Source organism: Lineus longissimus, chromosome 17 (genome assembly GCF_910592395.1).
Source record: "Lineus longissimus chromosome 17, tnLinLong1.2, whole genome shotgun sequence".
NCBI classification, from domain to species: Eukaryota; Metazoa; Nemertea; class Pilidiophora; order Heteronemertea; family Lineidae; genus Lineus; species Lineus longissimus.
Window position 1 is genome coordinate 14327908 of NC_088324.1, and position 22931 is coordinate 14350838.

Genomic DNA, 22931 nt, shown 5'->3' on the forward strand with positions numbered 1-22931 from the left:
TTTAAAGTTCATCTCACAGAGTGCGAGTGGATTATCAGTGTTGACTTGTGGTTCTTGAACTGGCCTTCAATTTGACATTGCTCTTACTCTCCATACTAACAGAACACATACGCACGTGTTGATGACTTTATTGTCAAAGTGATCTTATTTCTGGAGTAAGTATCGTTAACTTGGAGTTTAAGATAAGGGAATATTCAGAGGTCATCCTACAGAGAACTGGTGATTGGCTTGTCCTATGGTTCTTTACTAAGCCTTCATCGAGTTGCCATTGCTCTCTTGTACAGAATTAATAGGAAAAAGTGATAACGAAATCATTGACAGGGTGATCATCAACTTGGATTATAAGGTAGGGGGATTGGTCTTACATGGAGCTGTACCATGTAACTTTGTGAGTGGCTATTTGATTTAATATTTCTTTTACTCTGAAGCTTGTGGTCTGAAATTAAATAAAGTTTCCTCAGGTCAGTTTCACCAATGAATTCATGGTTTTAACTGTAAAATTGTGCAGATGTTGGTCAATTGACTGATCGTATGTTAACTGAATATTCGCCTTGTGAACATGATACTTGGAGATCTTCTTCTCAAGATACAGTTTCTTCTGTCGGTGAATCGAAACCGAAGTCATCTCCGTAAACCTTTGTTTCTTGATCTCCATGGTTTGAAACAGATATTCTTGACTTGAATCTGATCTCAGGATTGAATAAATCTTGTCTCAGGCTTTTCACAGTTTAAGCTTTGAATTGTCAAACTGGATTCATTTGGTAAAATAAATGTTTGACATGGATCCTGTTGTTTGGTGGCTTCATTGTTGGAGTCTTCCTACAACAAGTTGCGATCTTCCCTGAAGCTTTTAAAACGACTTCTACCAAAAGTGATGAGTTGAGAGGTGCTTTAAAAGTAAGGGATTGTCCTCCATTTCCATTCAGGTGAAAGACAGATGTTAGATTTTCCATAAAATAAAGTAAAAAAACGCTCAGCGTTGCCCAATGTAGCCCGTCGTATCGTAGACGTGATTTTCAGAACTGAACGAATTTGTTTGTTAACATGCTGCAAAATCATTTATTGATTTCAGCCAGCTTATTGCTGTTCTTGACGTAATTCAGTATAAGCCCTTAAATCAAGCAACATTCCTGATTGATGATGCCCTGTAACACTTGGATTTATAGCTGTTGGTGGAGGATTTTAATTGTGTTTATCGATAGTAAGGCACTGGGACTGGAGTCTAAATTATACACAACAGTTTCATCTTTAAACAGGACGTGAAAGAGTTTCTATTCATTGGGTTTGTAAGATCTACCTACCACATTTCCTTCAGGTAGTCGGTCCTATTATTGAGTGGAGGCATTGTCTACAGCTGGTGTGGAACAGGCTGGCCATCTGTTATATGGAATATTATGAAAAATTGTTCGGGATAAATTTTGAGTATGGATTTCTACCCGAGAAGGTATTCATGTAACAGTGTGTTTTTCCAAGGATATTGTTGTTGAAGTTGCATTGTGTTAGGTGTGGTCTTCTTGTTAGCATCAAACTCTGCTACTTTGTGTAGGATGTCTGTTGGGTGAAATTTACCAGCGAGTGGCTTAATTGGCTACGGTCACCATGTATGGATTATGTAAAATCAATCTGGGTGGCTTTCTGTCAGATCACCGGATGAGTATGGTCTGACGGATTCAGTACCAATGGTATCTGTTGAAGCTGGCCTTTTTATGATAGACATGTCAGATATTCATTGGAAAGAAAAAAAGTTGGGTTTCAGTCTGAGAATCCGACTCAAAATCCGATACTGTTATTAAGGATAAACCGGAGACTCAAATGAGAATTTTATGCCTTTTGAAAATTTGATCACATTTACCGGTACATCGGAAGTTTTCATAATGATATTGTTTGAGTGTGTAAGCAGACAATAAGTCAATAATCTATCTTTCGATGAAAACACGTTTGATTTCTTAGATAAAGTCATCAAGGATAAACTGATCTTAGGATACGATTGTTTATTGAACTGGTACTCTATGTGAGTTTGAAATCAATATAACAGTATATTCATCAGGTGGTACTGTTGTTCGCACTGTCCAAACTAAATATAAGTCAAACAAACTGCCTTTCAATCAAAGGATGCTGGATTTACTTGATAAATTCATCCGATATAAACCAAACTGTGATACTGTTTATGGAACTGATCTGGTAGAAATTGGAGTTTGAAATTGATATAACCGTCTATTTGTCAGGTGGTATGGTTGTTAAGTTTTGATAACTTTTTTATCTGAGCCAACAACACCTTTCAATAACTTCTTGTCTGATTTTATTGACTTTGATGAACTTTGGTGTTTGATGAGGTTAACTTGGACTTTGTTCAACTTCAACTGCATTTGTGGATACTTTATAAATTTGTGTGGACTTCAACTGTTTTAAGTGGATTTGGAGAACTTTAAGTGGACCTTTGTAAGGTAGGTCATACCATTGCAAATCTTTTTCTAAATCCGCACGTTTCAAGTCTCATTTTGGTCGGAATGTTGTAGACAGGGGTGGGCTTTTGTAGGCAGTGGTTTACCATTTGTTGACATTGGTAAGCCCTGTACTTCCATAATGCAGTTCGATCACATCTTGTTGCCTCTCCCCTTGCTGTACTACAGTACAAGAAAACCACACCAAAATGTTATCATCTCTCTTTAGCCGTGATTCAAGCCAGATCACCCTCAAGCACAGGAGCACGACTCTTCCCAAAGTCCACAGGGAAATCAAGGTTGATATCCAATTGCTTTTTCTTCAATGGACAATTGGATTTCTTCTCCAGTCCAGTAATGGACATGTTGCACTTTAGTCTCATTCTTTCGCATGCTGGTGAGTGGTCTTGCCTGAATTCAGGGAAATCAGTTTGACTGTATAGACCTCGGGGAGGAGTCAGATACATGATTCAGAGAAACAGAGCGCATCCCAATGCTTTACCTTCGAAATCCTTGTCAATTTCAAAGATGAAGAAGACACGATAGTCATATTTCAGTGTGCTTTACCACTGGACAAAGATAACATTTAGAATGTTGTTGTTGAAGGTGCTTCTGCGATGCGTAATAGTCCAAATTATGCAGAGAAAAAGCTTTTTCACTCTTTGTTGGCAGATGGTGGTAGTGATTACTCAGAGGTACTTTGCACTTACGTCTTTAAATGCCTTCTAAAGACATCACTTTTCACTACAAGGCATTTGTACCTGCAGGATATTTGTGTGTATAACAGTTGTTTATTCCAGCTACAAACAAAATAATATGATATTTTTTGCCAATTACCTGTACAGGTCTTGGTTACTCATAATTCTCCATTTGGGTGACATCTGTTAAGGTCTGTCTCACCCTGGTGTGATAGAAAGTAACTGTGTATTACCTAGTGGTGTTCACCTATTCGGTATATCAAATGCTACTCAAATTGAAGTAATCTTTACTACGCTTGGTTTCAGTTCCTGTTGAGCATGCTAATTTTTGAGTGAAAAATAATAAAGTAGTTCTTTGGTAAGGTATTGGTGTATTACTTCTGCACAATTTGAGCATCAGATCAGACTGACTGGAAGTGCATGCATGATGGATTGGGTGGCTTATTCATATCTTTCAGCTGTTGCTGTGATACCGACAAGGTTGGTAGCATAAGGCAGCTTCTTTTGTTTTTATCAGAAAAAGCCAAACCCCACTTAACTTAACAAGACCACGAGGAGATAACAAGACTGAATTCTTCAACCAAAGTCAACAAGAAGTTGGTTACAAGTGCTACCTTGGGAATCAAATAAGTCTGGGGGGGAGAGGTGTAAGAATGTGTAAGAAAAGGTTTGGATGGAAGCTTTCGCTCTTAATAACAATGAAGAACACCTGTGAATGTAAAGGGAATACCATAGGCCTAGAAAATGGATATAACAGGTAAAGTCTGCTATCTTTTGGCATATGCTGATCCTTTAGGCATTTCCCCCTTTTTGCAGCAGTGCCAATTTCTTTGGAATCATTCGTTCTTGAAAGCACAGCATAGTGAAGAGCTAACTTCATTTCAAATTCTTTGTCTTTCTCTGTTTCATGTGCTGCAAATTCTGTCAACCTTGAAGTGAGTCCCAGTCCTAGCTGTCCTAGCTGTACTAGAGGAAAACATACTGCCAGTTTTCTGTTTTTAAGATTCCACGTGGTGAAGAGAGAGAAAAATGTACTGGGTTAACTTGACTATTTATATCAAAGTCTGTGCGATCCAGAAATCTGTGATTAATACAAACATTATGTCTGCCTATCTTCTGCGGCAATATGCTTCTTTATTGTTTTTGCCTCTTCTTTCATCCAAATTACCTAAACACTTCAAGAAGAAGACTCCACATTTTGAGCCAGCAAAATAAATATTTGGGTGCATTCTTTTGCATCAGATGGCTTAGATATCAGTAAATTCTGTCAAGAGGATATATGTATTTTTCATTGAGCTATGGACAGGCCGACATGATGAAAATTGGCCTGTGCTGGAGTGTTTTCAAATTGCCAAAATAACAACATCCTTCTTCAAAGTTATGTAGTTTGTATTGAAAGATATCAAGTGCACTTTCAAATTGTAAATCTACGAACTTAGGATTTGGTACTAATGACTGAAGATCTCTTTTCTCACTTTGTACATGTTGGATATGACGATGGGTCCAAATTCTTCTCGTGGAAGAATACACTTACTGACAGTAACTGAAAAAAGCTTTTGATATCAAAGGATGACTTCCGTGTTCCTTCTGGCAGGAAGTCAATGATGGTCTCGACCCTTTGAGTATATTATACACAGATCTGCGATAAACAGCCAGCCGGATATGTCCATTGAAGAACACCAGCCGGATATGATATGTCCATTGGAGGACACAATGTAATTAAGGTGATAAATCCTATACACCAAAGAAAGCAAACCTCATATCATGATCACTTATGTGACATTTGTAATGAAAAGATTTCATGGCATCATTACCATAAAAACCCTAGGGGTTCTTTTGTGGGTAGTTTAATTTGAGTGCCAAATCATTATTCATCGTTTTTTTACCTTAAGGAGATTAGCAGAGGGGAAATTGCTCAAGGTTACACCATCCAAAACATGACTAACAGTATAGGGGATTTATTCATCAACCGTCTGTCATGTAATCTGTTGAAGATGACCTTTAAGTGATTCAGTTCAATATCAAAGAAAAACATATCCTTTCTCTGAGCTTGTGTCCTTTTTCATCATCGTGACTTATTATTGCTAGCCTTTTCTATGAACATGAAGGGTTTCAGAGAAAGGGGAGTTTACCGTTTAAAATTGTCACCCTGATTGTAGAGGTCTCAGGGTTTGATTTTCCTTCAATCATGGATTCAGTGACTCGGGGACTAAGAAGTTAAGAAGGTTGCTCCTGGAGAAGTTTTGAAATTGAACTTTTATGGTTTTGATATGGAACTCGAAAGGTTTTCAAACATTCATAAGTTCAAGTGTGACTCACTTTGACTAACACCCCCATTTTATTTCTGCCTGTCGTCAGGTTCAACTCTTCATGAGGAAATCAGGGTTGTTAGCTCTTGCATCATTCCACTGTCTCTGGCGTGGAGATGCAGAGGGAGTGATCATTGAGGCCCACAGATCACCTCTTCAGGGGTGCCATTTTCTCGTGAAATGGACTGTAAGCAGATGGGAGTTCATTTGCTGCTGGTCCCACAAATTTCGTGGTTGAAAGTGTACCTCAAAAATGCAGAATCTTTTCACAGGTAATAATCACAGTAACTTGTTTTCTGCTAGCCTTTGGTCATCATCAGCGGCATCAATGATAGTCTTGTCGTAAGTAGGACGGAAAGCCAAGCAAGTGATGTGCTCAAATGCATCCATCGCCCGTTGGAGGCCTTACAACTGCCTGTTGCTTCGAACAGGGCTAATGAAGGGTAAAATCAATGACAGGTCGGTGCAGCAGATCATGATTGGGTTAGCACAGCCTTGAAGGTTCTCATGGGTACGTTTTGCCTCAGGCAGTCGCACATTATCGGCCACATTTTTGCTGCTCAGATCTTATGATCTCACTTCTCTGCATTACTGGGGGCGTTTCCTTGACGGTCCTGTCTTTGCTTATTAGTTCTTGCATGTGCACTCGTGCATTTCATCTTTGAAGTCCTAAGGTTTGTGGTGTCACTTGCAGGAATTGCCCTTTTGAAGATAAGATGGGGGCATGCTATTGCACAAGTTTTAGAAAGAGGAAAATCTTCTTTCTTTTACCTCTAGTAAGTACGACATCTCAAATCTCTCTTGTTGTGTTTCTTCTTTGATAATATAGAAACCTTTACTGGCCTCGCTCGAGAGATCCTTAAACTAGCACACCTGCCAAATGCACCTTCTGTAACGATATCAGATCATGAAGCAGTGGTGTCGGAGATCACATCCATTTGTAATGAAAACACTGATCTAACACAGATCGTTGTCGATATTTAGACACCTGTAATGGCCGCATCAGGTTCCATGATAGGAAACTTTTCCTTGAACCTGTGATAGCTGCTCCAGATACCCAAACTTAGGGAAAGAGTGCTCCAGAGACCACCCCAAAGTCGATGTTTCAAAGGGAATTCTCAAGAAAATGATTGAAAAAACACCCAAAATATATTTCCATTTGGCATTCTTCAGAATTCTTTAAAAAATACCCCAAATAACTATATTGGCTTTCACATCTAACTAATGTGGCTTTTTATTTGCAATATTTCAATTCAAGCAATTTACGTGAAGCTATAAGTCACGAGTGACACTTGATTTCCAAGGAAAGCAACGAATGAATCGACAAGTGTCATTTATACGAATCACGTCCGCTGATATTTACGTACCCGATCCTCTCCCGGAGAATCCGATTACAAAGATGATTAGGGCGGTTATTTATTCACAGGTAGCTCATAAGACTTTGATCTCTCGGAGGGGAGCAATTGGATGTCAATTACTTGGTTACTTCTTCTGACTGTTAATTGACTCTTTAATTGACTGATTGGGGTGGTTGGAGAAGCTTTCTTTGCAAGAGGAGGCCTACGAGTAAATAAGTTGTTGAGATAAAGTAAAGATTCATGTAAATGCCTTTTAAAGGAGTCAACTTTGCAGCATTCACACATTTTTTAGTTGGTGTTTAACAGCTTGTCAGTTGCAGTAAACCTTCAACACTTGGGCAATGAAAGCATTGCCACTGAACTTGCCGATAGAAAGACTTTCCTCTTTTAAAATGCCTCTGTTGTAGAAGTGTGAAAGAAAACCACTGACTGCAGCGGAAGCAGTTCTGCAAGCCATCAAAGCAGTTAACCATGTTATCAAGCTTGCCAATTACAGTTTAGCCTCAAGATCCCCACAAATAAAAAACACCATTACACTTCAGCCGTTAGAGAAGCATTTCTCGCTTTTGGTAAAACTTGATTTTTCCATTAGCATGGAGTAGCTCAGCATACGGCACTATCAAGCGTGATATCCTGATTCTTGTTGATTCAGTTGATAAAGACGAAAACAGGTGACAGCCGAGTTAGCATTTGATTCCAAGGTTAGTTAGAGATGGAATAGACAGAGATAGCAGTTGATTCGGGGTGTTGGAATTGACTGTTGGTTTTGAAAATTAGATTTTTATGGCTGTAGGCAACAGGTTCTTGTTCAGTTGGGTTGTGATGTCAGAATGAGCATCACTTTCAAAGAATTTGAAATTGAATTAGAAAGTCTCTTTCACTAAAGAATTAAGAAATGTAACCGGTTGAAAAATCTGCTGGTTTGATTAATGCAACATCATGGATGGTGTCTTATCCCCATCAAAGCACACTTTGCCAATTCCCACTCTATAAGCCGCTACACATCTTATGCTATCAAAATGTTTTATTCCCAAGCTAGAAATAACTGGTGCTGACCATATGTCAATTTGGTTAAGAAAAGGCTGTACATGGTGTGGCCGCCTGGGTGTAATCTATTGTTATTGTCAGAACACGAACATCAAAGTAAGCCAGCGATGGAATGGATAGACAATGGATGTTCTTGCTTTATTGAGTACTCAATGTTGAGATGCAGGGGGAGGTTTCGATGACATAAAGTCGGAAGACTTCATGCCATATTGTCGATGTTTGTCCCTTGCAAAAGTTATTTTGACTGACATCGTCAAAGTACAACACCTCAGTGATATTCTTCTTCAAGTAGCACAACTTTATTTTAAAATGTTGATGCAGCTGCAAGGCTGAAATGATGGCCTGCATCAGAGATACACTTTACACTTTAAGAATTACATTGACAGAAAGCTGTTCCTTGTCTTGATGACTAAACAACGCTTTCGTGTTGCCTGATATCAACAAAACCGAGATGAATGCAGTAATTTCACATCTTGCTTTCCCCAGCTGATGTCCTTTCTTTCTTGCATAAAAATGCCGTGCTAACAACCTGTTGGCACGGCATCTTGTCATTTTCTGCTATTTATGCGGTCACGGCAACATTATCTTGCATGAAATTAATCAACTTTTTCTGGCATCTCGATGGACGAAGAATCCTTTTAGTTGAGATCGCCTTACCAATCCCTAGATGTGTGCGGATAAGGCTTTGAGGAGCATGCTGACCAGTGTAGTGATGTAGTTGTAGAGAGCCGTAGGTGATGTGGTACTACCGTTTGAAGGTAAATTGAATGATAGCAGAGGATGTCAAGAGTGGTGCAGTGTATACTGAAGGTAGATCAACTGATTTCAGAGAGATTGAACACAGATAATAGGATTGGGACATGCCCTGACCGGTTGTTGATGAAATTGTAGACTAGGCAGTGTATTAGTTTTTGAAGGGGATTAATGCCAGCAGCTAGGATGTCAAGAAATTCATCTAGAAATTTGGTAGAAATTTATGTACCTTTTCCATCCAACAGCCACCCTATATATCATTCGGTAAATCACATAATAACATAATGACTTCTGCTAAACCAATGAACATTTACTATCTGTCACATTACGTAACCGGTTGCATGTCGCATGAAATATAAAACCTGACTAACCTTTACTACCCTACTAAGTATCTAATTGCATTACCCTTACCAGTCTAGTTTCCGGTAGTGATGGATGTGTTAGTATCATAAGAGACCATTATGGCAGTAAAGGTACCTGGAAATCATGACTTAGAGCTATCAATCACATCCTGAGGTTTCCAATAAATATGATTTACTACCATAAGTGTGGGGTCAGTTCAAGAGTCTCTACTGTACCAGAGTAGTAGTTTTATGGTTAAATGCCAAGTTCCCAACTTCGCCAACAGATGGAAGCACTGTATGACCTGCTTTCAAACTCCCCAACCTCTGCCTCTACTGCCTCTGCTGCATTCGCTGTTTGGTTTTTGATGGACAGCAACCCCTGTCAACATGTTGAATGGCTACCATCTTACAGTGCGACATCAGTGCTTTCTTGAATTGTCTGCACAGTTGTCCGCAGGGGTTACTGCAGCGCTCCTGTCGGAGAGGTTGACCAATTTACTCCTGAAAAGGAAGAATATACCAAAGTCCTATCATGTGTGTTGTTATTGTTTGAATGGCCACTGGTATAAAAATAACGTTAAGAATATTTTATCCTTTGACTGTTTTGTAGAGTAATTTCCCGTCATAATATTTTGATGGTGTTTCTACAAAGAAGGCTCATCAGATTCAACCCTAGTACAAGGCTTTGAAGAGGGAAATGTCCACTAATCAAACCGTAGTTTGTCTTTGAGGGTGATTGTTTGTATAGACCATAAAGTTTGGCCATCATCATCATCAAAATGACCCCCTGTGTAAGGCTTAAATGTTGATAGTATTTCTCATGTCCATGAATATAAAGATCATTAGACCGTGATGATTTTAGTTTGCTAAGATGATTAAGAAGATCACCATAGATCTTTGTAATCATGCTCACCAGATTTCTTTAGAATCCCCCAAGTTTTTCATAGACGGCCCCGTTGGTGCTTATTATTGCTGATTAAGGACTCATTAGTATCAAAGACATAAATCATCTTCTTTAACGTGCCTATCAAGCGTGGGAGATTTGAGCATCATCGCTAGTCTTCCAATCTTTCTACCAATAATTGAGAGATTAAAGAGAAATTGATGAAGACTGTTTGAAGTATGTGGCAGTGTTTATACTCACCGTCTCAAGTGTAGAGATTGCTATTGACGATGGAGTGGTGTCATCTTTTTTACAGAGTCTGGCTAAAAAGTAGACCCCAAGACCTTTATGCAAGATGCAACTCTACAATAACTGCATTGAACTGTGAGGCGTAAAGAGGGCTGACTTGTCCCGTACGCGGATTAGACCGTTGTGATTGAACGTTGCGTCAATCAGTGTCAATAACTGCATTGCCATCTTACCCCATCAAATCCAAGCCCGAATTCAAGATCGTATGGATGTGTGCCATCTAAAAGCTATGTGTATCAAAATGCCACATGGGGTGTACAATGTAGAAACTTGCACTGACCTTCGGGCTCCCTCTCTTTATGCAGACTACACAACAGATACAGACATCAGCCCACGAAGAGTCAATCTTGCTGACAACTCTATCCTACCCTATGGACCTGTTGCACATGGCAGCAATGACCTCTGAGTTCTTTCTAGACAAGGAACAAGCAACAGATACAGACATCAACCCAGAAAGAGTCAATCCTGACAACTCTATCCTATCTCTCTGACCTGTTGCATATGGCGGCAATGACCTCTGGGCTCTACATGTAATCAACGGAGAAGTAATTACAGCTCATCCTGACATCAGCTCTGTGATCCCGCTTCATCAACTAGCAACTCGTTGCCTTGAATCCATGATGAATTTGTCAAGTACGACTAATCAGTGTTTGTCGTGGAGTCCATGCTAAGTTGGTGAAAAGGCTGTGTACAATAACGTACAGTGTGCCAGTGTGTTTCTGGCAACGTTGACTGAAACCAACTCTGCTCCCTTGGGTATGATTTTTGTGATACAACACGTACAACGAAGCTGTAGCATTACAATGCAACATCTGCGTCAAGCAGAGTCTGTCCAAGTAAGCAATACATTAGTGTTCATATTAACAATCTGCTATATGACCTTCATAAAGGATTTAAACATTTTTGACAGGCTTTGGCTAAAGGATTTGCATGACATTTTGGTAAAGGGAGAAAAAGAGAAAAAATGGGAATTTTTTTGAAAAATGATTTTAGGACTATTTGTTGGAAAATTCTCAATTGGCAACTTCTTTCAGTACCACTTGTTTAAAAAAAGTATTTTCTGTATTAAAAAAAAAGTATCCTCGTGGACTGTTTTTCATCCTCCTAATGCAGCTACTGTATTCCCTGACTTTGCTTATTGGTGGTGTTTGAACACAGGTCATGACCTATTGTTGTGCCTGAATGATTTAATGAGATCTAAAGCAATTTCAACTTGTACGAGTTTAATCAATCATTTAAATCTGCATTACAATGTGAATCAAGCTGGCTTAGGCAAATAGACTAGTCATTCAGTTCAAAAGTTCAAAATTCTGAAAAATTTTCAAAGTCAAAAGGTTTTGGGACTGATGATGTTTCTTCATTTTGAGCAGAAAAAAATATTTGGACTTAAAAAAGTTTTCATCTGTAGCATGACAAATTTACCGCAAAGAATCATTTATCTTCCGTCCACATCCTATCAAACAGGTCAGACATAAGACCATCCACTGATTACTGTCCACCAGCAAGAGGTCTTGTGGGCTGTTGGGCTTGACTGAAAGGCTTTTATGACCATTCTCTGTAAAGCTGTCGATGTCCTTTAGCAGCTTCACACTTTGGAGCCTGGTGTAAAATGTTTTGAAAAACCAGTTGGTACTCAGAAGATAAAATTTTCATTTTTTCTCTCCATCTGAACGTTACTGTACATGAAACCCTCTTGCCTTGTGCAGTATGTACTTGCCACATGTTTCATTCCAAACGGTTCACTCAGCCAATTTCTTTGTTCTTTATCAAGTGCCTTTGACTTGCAGAAATTAGTGTTTTTCTTGATGCATCCGTCTTACTCCATGATGCATTTGTCATCTCAGTAATTTGCACCCACCTTTCATCCTATTGTTTAGTCTAGAAGAAAGAAAACCATGAGAAACAGCGTTGGCAGTAAATGTAATCGATGCCAAAAAATTATTTACCAGAAGAACAACAGAGTGTCGAGGATGGTGTTTTCATGTTTTGCAATTGATCTGATGGTTTTGTATTATGTCTGGATGACTGCTGAGCAAAGGATGCTTCAAAAAAGAGATATACCTGTTCATAACAGCACCATGGCCTGTTTTTTCAGCATTGCACAATTTGTCCTCTGTTTAATGGCAAATTGCCTATAGTATAATCTTTCAAAGCACGTTGGGAGTTCCCAAAACGTTACTTTCAGAGCCCAGCTTAAATTCGCTTATTTAACAAGGTCTTTTGGTAAAGAGAGAGTGCTTTGAGCAAGCTCTACGTCCATGGAATCCTGCCATACAAATGACTCCTATTTTATTTACCATGCTGTGTTTCACTTTCCCTTGTATCACTTGCCACCTGAAAATGGATAAAGTTCTAGAGGTGAATGATGTGTCTAAGCATGTCTAATTTGGCTGTCTAGAACTTTAAAACCCGAATTGGAAAAAATTGCCAGCGACATGCGATTGAGTAATTTGTTGGTCTTGCTGGTAATAGAGTTGGAATGACTAGTTCTAAATGATGGGGAAGGTGGATGAAGGTGCCAACTTCACCTGTTAGCATGGACAATGTCTGACTCTGGTGTCTGGGTCGTGACGTCTGCTTTATATTGTTCTTAGAGGGGGAATGCTTACTTACTTACTTAACTGCAACGTGATGGTTAGAGTCGTCGAAGTGAAAGAGACCGTTAAGGAATTTTTACCAAACGTGTAAAATTCCAGTCAGATGGAAACAAAAATCATCTTGCTGCATTCCCTTCTTTCAAAGTACAAGGAATTACTTAACATTCCTTGAAATGAAATCAATAATTTCTTGTTCTTTCGAAAATGCGTGATGTTTTTCCCTCCGCTGATCAAAGTTTTTGAATCAAAGGTTCAATATGGGCTCACGCTATGACTTTGATATTGGCAGGAAATTGCCAAGGTTTCAACACTTTTTGAGGAAAAAAATTTATATATCCTATTTCCCTACCAAATGTTTACGATGTGGATATGTTCCTGTGTCACAAACCTAGTCACAAAGGTCAAACAAATACTTACCCTCAGAAGTTCCAATATGATTTTTTCATAGATTTTCATATTGGTTGGGGAAAAAAACGTAAGATGAGAGTGGCCAATTATCAGTTGTCAAGACATTGTGCCTTGAGGCCATCTACAGTATAAGTTCCGGGCTGATAACATTCTCACAAGAGAAAAAAAATACAACAGGAATGTCAAGCCGTAATGATGACGATGAAAACGGCTGATATATAGGTACAAGAGATTAACTTTTTCTGAAGTTAACCCTTGGTGATGCACATCTTCCTGTTTGGATGTGGAGATTGTTTGACTGGAAAATATTTTGCATACCTGCATTGCAAACAACAAGGTCCATGAGACAAACTCATCACACCTCAATCTCTCCATCTTTGCATGCAGATGGACAAAGTCACTTTAATATCCGCTGAACTGGCCCGGCATCCTGACCAATGGCTCTAGCGTCAAACAACAAAAGAAAGTCGTAGCATTCTATCATCAAGCTTGATTAAGATTCAGACAGGTCGGCAAATATTTGATGAGATCGTGACTTTAATCTTGACTGATTTCCGGTCTCTCGGTAAGATGAGTAAGTGACGCCTTCACACTGACCAAATTGGCTTGTTACCAATGTCGAAGATGTCTTGAAATTGGTAAGGGAGCATAATGGTTACATCCCTGAAGAACTCCTGAACTGCCTTCCGAAGGTGACAGTGCTCTGTTTAGTATCATATTGTCATGCTCCTAAACAAATTTCCTATCTCATTTTTCCATGTTTGAGCAATTGATTGTCCAAACTAGATTCCTTATTAGCAAGCCATCACTGCTCCAATCCTATTCTTATGGTCAACCAACATCAGTTTCCCTGAGGTGCAAGCATGAGCTGTAAAAAACCCGAAGAGAAACTCGAACCTCAAAGATAGCCACTGTCTTCCCACTGGAGGGCTGGGAATATTAAGTGGTTTTATATATCTTGCCTGGCCCATAACGTGATAGTTGATCACTAAATTGACCCGTCGTAGTTAAACCTGAGTCAGTAAGTACCATAGCCTTGGTCATAACCACTATTTCTTCTCATGTTTGTCTCAGAGCTTAGGAGCCTCCAAGATAACTAACTGGTTATACCTGGTTATCTCCTTGGTTTAGTGCCAAGCTCAGGGGAGACCCTTTTATTGGAACCCAAAGTTAAGTTGAATTTCAAGGAGGACTCTGTAATACAAGTTGTCCACTGGTTTCTGACGCATTCCCCATAAGATCCCATCATGTTCAATGATGTCCCCAGCAACGCTTATACACAAAAATGCACAGCAAAAATTTACGGGAATATGTTGGAAGTAAAATTTATCAGGAACTACAAATCTAGCTGCTCCATCTGAGTTGATAGTTTGTTGGAATTTGGCAGGAAAGCATTGGGAAGCTGATGGATCACTTTTATCCGTATCAACATATGGTGTCAGCTGACAGTAAGTAACCACTCATCAGTCGAGTAGGTCAGTCTGCCCCTCCTTGTGTTTGCAATAGCAATCATTGATTATCTGAAAAAGGAGGTTCCCATTTGACGGAGTGTTTACTGGCACTCTAACCTCACTGAACAGAACCCATTCATCTTAATACACCTTATTGCCAATTCACATCCAGCAAATTCCATCCACCTTAAGATCCAGACATCCAAATATCTCCCTCAGCGAGCTATTTCTTTCTTATGTCTGTACGCTGATGGCATGCCCATTACTAGCCAACGAATGTCAAAGTGATCCTTTGGATCTCAAAGTGGCTATTCGACAGCGCTAATTACAGCAGGGCAGAGTCCGAGTCATGCTAAAGTATACTTATTCCACTAACACCGCCAAATGATTGTGGGATCGTCTCAAAATGCCATCAGCCCCTAATTAATGTCACGGCAAACTAACTGGAACTTACCTATGTTCAGAGGTAATAAAGGTGCCTTAGGATGGATAAGCCGCTGAAATGGCCATGATGTCCATGCGAGCATTTGATATGTTATTGGCCTTTCATGAAGGATGAGGATTTCTCCTTGACTGTTGGCCATGGGAGGGAAAGGAAGGCTTATATTAGCTTTGTTGTGAGACTGAGGAGGATGAACATCGGACCTTGATGAGTGTGGTTAAGGAAGCTAATTTAGTAGTCAGGTGGGATTCGTTTGAGGATGGAAATGTGTGGTCTGACTGTGGTGTGTCAGGATGACCACTTGTTATGTGGCAACTGTTGATATTTTGTGGGCATTGGGATTGGCCGACTTTAGGTGGTTGAATGTTGTTTCCAAATGTTCTTTATCTGTTGATGACATGGCTGATAAGACATTTCTTTGAATGATGGTGGCTACCAACCGTCTCCAGGCAAGTTCAAACCTATTGCCTTTTGCCTTTTGACAAGACCACCGCTTGCCATAGGCCCCTTGGGAAACATCTGTTCATCGAAAGCCAGTGCAGGTAGAGGCTGCCAATGTTTCCCTTTCAAAAAGAGTTTGGTATGGAAATCTCATCCATAGAGCGACTTGAAATGTCTGAAACGTGGGCAGTGACGGAGGAGATATCAATGCTGTTAAGAATCAGATTGAGATTGCTTTGAAACCAAAGCAAATTGCAGCTCCAGCTACACACAGGTGTTTAGAATAAATTGATCTATTTCCTTCTTCCTACATCTTTTGTTTTTACAGACTTGATATTTGCTTTCCATTTCCACTTCTTGTAATTGAGCCTGTGATATCGGAGCTGACACCAGTTGATCAACGGGCCAGGCACCTGTTGAAATGAATGATTTGTTGATGAAACTTTTCTTCTTCTGTCAGTCAGTTTCAAAGGAATGTTACAAAGTGACTGATTTATAGACACTGTCTCTTTTCAGCCTTCTCTCTTTTTGAACCCCAGGAAGTGACTGCTAGTATTGGATGATACTGTTACTCATGCCCCATGTGCTGTTTATCCTTAAAATAAGCTACTACAAAGGTTGGAGGTAAAATTTAATTAACAATTTCGTTCACAAACTATATGGTATTGGTAGTAGTCATCTGTTCAGCAAACATTACCAAACTAGGGCAGCTTTTACTAATTACCTTTGCAACCAGTATTGTTCTCCTTACCATCTCAATCAGTCATGAGATATCTCAGTAGTTATCAATGAACTCCGAACACTCTTTATTACTTTGGGTAAACTGTTAGCCACTGCCGACCTAAGGTTGACATGGGTTAATATGTTATTACTGAAGGTGTATGGACATAAGCTGAGACATGATTTAATTAAAGCTGGCCACTATCATCTTTCCAAGAGGTGAGAAGTGCAGCTACAGAGGTCCAAGCACACTGACTCATTACTTCTGATGCTGTGTTTGTTCGATATAAATATCACCTAATAAACATGGATGTCGAGCTAACTTATCATACCTGAGCCTCTCTGAGGTGGGCATATAAGTCTTGTCCACTGAACATCAATCTGGTACATGTTTTGTGACCTTGAGAAAATCGCTTACCTTCAAATGCATCTTTCTTGTAAAAACAAGATTTACTATACCAGTATAAAGCAAAGGTGTGCTGGGCAAACATGTTGCCTGGGATGAACTTCTCTTCCCTGGCTGAAAATTAAAGCAGTGGCTGATACGTCCCATAGGCCTCCAACTGTCGCAGCACACAGACGACATTGCCAGGCCTTTCCTCAACATTCATATTTGACCACTCTCCAGCAAAAGCACCGGCACACTGCTGCCTGTGGCTGTATTACTCATCTCACCTCAGATCTGATATCGCCCGAGATAAGGCTTGATTAAATGCAAACTGAGACATGTGGACAGTAAACATGACCACCACAAGCAAACACTTCGGGCGGCAAGATCAAGATATTGCTTGGCAGGTAAATGGTCAAAGAATCATGATTGGAAGGTATTGATGCTTTCTGTCCTGTCTATGATTAGTATTATCACCTTGATCGGTAAAGGTAAACCACATTGTTGATGCTCAGATCTATCACATTTTGTACTCAAGGCTGACAACAGCAGCTTTTTGCAGGCTTTGGTGACAGGACGAAAGTAACTGATGAAACAAGAAAACAAAATACTGGATACTCAATTTGGTCAGATGCAACACGGTGAAACCCTTTGCCCTTGTTGATATCTCCCATCTCCTCAATGAAGCAGTCAGCTATCTAGTTCTGTCACAAGACTGCCTTGGCCTTTAGTACATCTTTCAGTCAAGCAATCAACTCCGCCAATCAGCAACACGGTAAAAACCTTGAGTCCATCTTTCCCTCTGATCCTGTCTTAGCAAACCCAACCAGTCTTGCAATCAAATCAGGAAAAAACATATCATCGATGGCGATCGCGATGCTTTCTAGGCTCCCTAATTCCTCTGCCACCTGCAACTTGATCTACCGTTTGATTGGTCATTCAAACAATTTGTTCTCAGCAACTAGCAAATTAGTAAAGAAAACCTCACTTTCCGGTAAATTAGTGACGGAAAACCTTCTACAAGCCACTTTCATCCTGTAAATTGGTAACAAAAACCTTCCTCAAGTTGCTTTTATTCTGTAATCAACACAACCAGATCCTCTTATCTGATGCATTGATTCCTACTAATTTCATGAACCTCGATGTGATGAGCTGTATTTAGTTTTTACCAAAGGGTGTATCCTCGTGGACAAGGTTTGACTGACGACTAATGGTGAGGCATATTTACTGTGAGTGGCTCACATGAAAAGCGGTCAAAAAATTATGACCATAAATTTTGATTTCGATGGAGACATAAAAATGTGCACAAATTTTGCCATTTACTGTATTTTTCCTTGATTGATTCTTTATGAGAATAAATGCAACAAGTGAGACAATTCATTCCACGTTTACTAATTAATCTTTTAAAATCCATTTCTTGTCAAAGGCAGTTGCGTTAGAATTGCTAATCTCCTGTGCTCCATTCTCAGGCGCAGCCCCTAAATATGCCAGATTTTCTCAACATCATAATCTATACAGCAATTTCGCTAAAGTATAATGTGTACAGGCTCAAGTGTTACTGAGCACGCCGTTGGGACTTTGCGCTCCATTACTTATTTTAATCCCATCCTTGTCAAAAACACCCTGGGAGGAATATATTGCTTTGGGGCATAGCAGGAATTTGTCAACAAGTGTTGTGTGCGTTTCGATGTGAGCAATGATGCTTTGGTTTTTCCTTTTGGTACGTTGTATAGTCTACAGAGGCTTATGATTCGAGGTAGAATTTGTATTTCGGAAATCTCTCTTAAAAGCATTGAACACGTGGAGGGTTAACTAGACAACTTATAGATGACTAACTGTTGTTCCTGACCGAACAAGTGCTGGAGATCATTCCAGCATCATCCTTGCCTCAAAGCGATGGTCATCTCAACAAAATATCAAGTTCCACACGTTCATTATGCTGTCATCTTTTCTGCGTTTGACCAGGGCTGGCATCGCTTCATAGATGCCCCTGGGTAATAAACTCGGCGTATCTTTACTCATCCAGTGTTTGCTCTCTCGTATCACTTACGATCTTGTGATGTTAAGGCGGTCTTGCTATCAAGATTGGTTTATAGCATCATGTCTCATATTGAAGGAATAGAGAGGGGTGAATTCCACCCTGGCAAGATTCTGGTGATGTTCTACATTGATGATACTTATAGCCATAGGGAAGAATGCTTGAATGGAAAGAAACTACAAACTTTCGAAATGCTTTAATAGTTTGTGTCTGTCATGAGGTTGAGAAAGGGGACACTGTGGGATCGGACATGTAAGGGATGTGGCAATTCAGCAGATGATGGAGTATCTGGCCTTGAAGAGTTATCTCCGTGCAATCACGACTGCCGTAATTCCTGGATCTCCCCAACAGTATTTAAAACAATACCAATCAATCTCGTCATTGCACTTGGGGAAACTTTCCTTACCTTCTGTGCAGTTGTTAAAAAATTGTAATTTCGAACAGCATTGGTGAGATCACACACCCTGATACCTGAGGTTGTGAATTGCACCTTTTCTAATCAACTCCATTCTGGTGGGAATTATAAAAGATATGGAAGCAATTCATTCTGGTCAATCTAATGCTTAATGCTGATGACTTCATCTCGGACACGGCCAGATTGATTGCATCAAAATCCACCTTTTTTTCCCTTTGGTTGTGATTGATGACTATGGCTTATTTCTTGCACAAGTAATTCACCTCACTTGCCATAAACAACTGGCAGCTGCTTTTAAAGACAAAATATATGCTGAAGTGAGACCAGACTATTGGCACCCATTGGAATTTGGAAAGGATTACAAAGAACTAACCTCTTTCCACAAACTGAATCAGAAACTGAGGAGTTGGTCTTGTTAGTTTAGTTTAATTATTAGAATCAAGGTTGCAGCACTGTAAATTACCAACATGCAGTAGCAGATCCAGACTCTCCGACAAACGGGGGCGTGTGCCTTATATTCAGAAAAACAGATAAGCATGAATAAGAAATGATGTAGGATGAATGATAACAAAAAAATATGCTGAAGATTAACGAATGATATTATCAGCTGGCCAACCAAAAGAAGCCATCTCCTTCTTTTGGTAATCTCAGGTCAAATGGAAGAAAAAGCAGCTTTTGATCAGCTTTAGTTCTTGGTATAGTTATGAAAAAGGTATCCCATCCTTGTTTGTCAACCAAATCTGTATATGGCATAAGAAATGGGAGATTTTAGATTGCCCCCTGGAACTATACTATTTCGTTCTTTTAGTTTGGCAATCCCAAGTTTTAATGGAAGAAGATATGGCTGTTGATACTTGTAGGGTATGAGGACTAATATTTCCTTAACCCATTAAGTTGATGGTAACTATTAGTAAAGGGCCTCTCATTCAAAGGAGTATGAATACTGCTCACAGTGACAGCTTGTCCCAGGCTGACACTGGTTGCATATTTGACATGTGTTAAGATGGACCATCTTGCAGTCACCTGCCAGCATGTCTCCTGTCGCCTGCTGGTATACCCGTACCAGCAGTGTTACAGAGCTCCTTGCTGCCTCTCTCCTAGTGACAACTCGTTCAATGCAACCACTAGTTGCATGTTTGACATGTTTTAAGATTGATCATCATGCAGTGACCTGCTGGCATGCAAAGTATCTCTTCCACTACAATCTTAATTAACAATCTTATAATGAGCATTAGATACCATCTTTCTGTTTCCATGGTTATCATTTACCAAATACATCAACTTTTTTGCACAAAAGCTTCAGTGCATATCCATGGTTAGCATGCTCTTTTTAGCTCACCTCTCTGAGAGATGACGGCTTACCCCGAATTAGTTACTGGGAAATGGGGGCAAGTTTCATTTTTTCATGGTCCTACAGTCACAGACACAGCTCCTGGGTGAGTTTCGAGTACGGACTCATGCATATTGATCTAGCAGGTGCTGCCAATTCAAGGTTCGGACAGCCCCTGGGAGAGTTTTCAGTGTCATATATGTAGCGGGTGCAGCCATACAGGTCGGGACAACTCCTGGGCAAGTTTACTGTGGGGACCTATGGTGCTGCCATATTGATTGTAGGGACAGCTTCTGGGTGTGTTTACAGTAGTAGGTACCAGTACACGAGACAGAATGGGCTCGTGCTGCTTATTCAAGGTTCGGACAGCTCTTGGGTGAGTTTACAGTAGGGACCTATGTAACATGATGGAGTCAGTAGGTGCTGCCATATTGGGGGGGTTCAGACCACTCCTGGGTGGGTTTACAGTAGAGGCATGAATTTACGTGAAAAATTTTAATAGAAGAACCACAACAAAATTCTAATGACATGACATGCAGCATACTGGTAGTTTATTATCAAGGTAATTAGTATGTTTACTGTACATTCAGTTATAAACAATATCAGCAGAGAAAATACAATTACAGTCATCTCAAAGAACAACATTTAAAAAGTTGATTAAACCACAGTATTATCTCCATGTTTACCAGTAAGAAAATTGTATTTCTGATTTGCAGCTTGGTAACTCAGATTGTGTCATCTTCCTGGAGAGAGAGACCAGTGAGTGCCTAACTTTAGATACGTTGCGCCTACACCTACCACACTCACTGGTCCCCATCCTATCATTAAAGCCTACACTAACGACAAGGCCTGGACGGCACTTTCTGCCTGTCGAGGTAATAATGCTATCAGAACCCACAGGCCTGACCCATATCTATCCTAGCTATGATAAAGAACATGTACATTTACCTAAAAAGAAAATATCATTTTCAAAAATTGAAAAAACTATTTAAAAAAAGAATATATATATTGATCAAAATCAAAGACTGAAATGAATAAAAAGAGACTACATACTCAGAAAATAAAGATTCTACTCTGGGTTCAGGAAGATGACACAATATTCAAATTTATCGGTGGCAAAATCACCAATACCAGTGCAGTGGAATATCAGCCCCCCCCCCTTGTCAAAGCGTTTAGGCTTTGAAACATTTCATGCATTAATTCTAAAGGGTACAAAAATCATTGATTCACAAAAGAACATGATTTAGGATGGTGACATTGTGGTTTAAAAGCAAAGCATAAATATTTGTCTGACAATTTGTGCCACACATTATACTACAGTTATTGACACAATCAAGAGTATCCAGGATGTTGTCCAACATCCAGTTGCTCCATCGGCATGAGAGCCAAATTACCAAGCCTTCACCTTTCCACTTGTTAAACCTTAAAATAAGACAGAATGACATAATCAAATTGTAACAAAACTGATCATTGGCAAGTTTTTTAAGAACTTGCTAGAAATCCTCTATTACATCCTTATTGTCTTCCTGTTATTGATGTTCTTAGATTATTCGGGGGCCAAGGAATGCATTGTCCTTAGATCCAAAAGTCTAAAAAACAAAGCCTTCAAAAATTTAGGTCTGGAATGAAATGGTTGTTGTCTGTAAAGGTACATTATATTGCATAGCCATTGCTGAATCATTCCATTCCAAAGAAACCTAGATGGCCTGTACAATTTTGTGCCCAAGCTAATGACGGAATTAATACACCTACATTATACATTGGCTCTCCACACCTCTGGTGGGTCATTCATGGTCATCCCGAGTCCAATTCCAAGATCTGCAAGTGCAACCTTCACCTGGCTTGTATACCTGTTATATACCATAGTCATCCCCAAGTCCATGAAAATCCAAGATCCGCTGTCCTTGTGTTCCTGTAGAATGCTTGAACCTTAAAAATATGAGAATCGGAAATGATGCATTTATAGTGACCACTAGCAAGACATCTTAAATCTTGCTGATAAATCTGATGCCGAGCTAGATGTCTTAAATCATGCCGAAAAAATCTCTGATGCCTAGCAAGAGATCTTAAATCTCACTGAAAAATCTCTGACCCTTAGCAAGTTATCTTATAACTGGCTGAAAATTGCAGGGTCGAGACATCTACCTTGACCCACCTCAACTCCAATTATTCATAGTCATCCCCAAGTCCATGAAAATCCAAGATCCGCTGTCCTTGTGTTCCTATAGAATGCTTGAACCTTAAAAATATGAGAATCGGAAATGATGCATTTATAGTGACCACTAGCAAGACATCTTAAATCTTGCTGATAAATCTGATGCCGAGCTAGATGTCTTAAATCATGCCGAAAAAATCTCTGATGCCTAGCAAGAGATCTTAAATCTCACTGAAAAATCTCTGACCCTTAGCAAGTTATCTTAAAACTGGCTGAAAATTGCAGGGTCGAGACACCTACCTTGACCCACCTCAACTCCAATCATTCATAGTCATCCCCAAGTCCATGAAAATCCAGGATCCGCTGTCCTTGTGTTCCTGTAGAATGCTTGAACCTTAAAAATA

The 22931-nt window shown here is 39.7% G+C and overlaps 1 protein-coding gene across 8 annotated transcripts in view; it reads left to right on the plus strand.

Annotated features, from left to right (window-relative positions):
* The window catches only part of LOC135501091 (discoidin domain-containing receptor 2-like), a 206177-nt gene that overhangs the window by 13301 nt on the left and 169945 nt on the right, over window positions 1-22931 (plus strand). The window contains exon 1 of one of the 8 annotated variants that reach the window (XM_064792886.1): window positions 111-155. The exons of 6 other annotated variants lie outside the window; for them this stretch is intronic. The gene's annotated coding sequence lies outside the window, so the exon portion shown is untranslated. Of the gene's footprint in view, window positions 1-110; window positions 156-331; window positions 347-22931 lie in introns of those variants that run through there. One more of the 8 variants, XM_064792887.1, reaches the window with a different exon arrangement.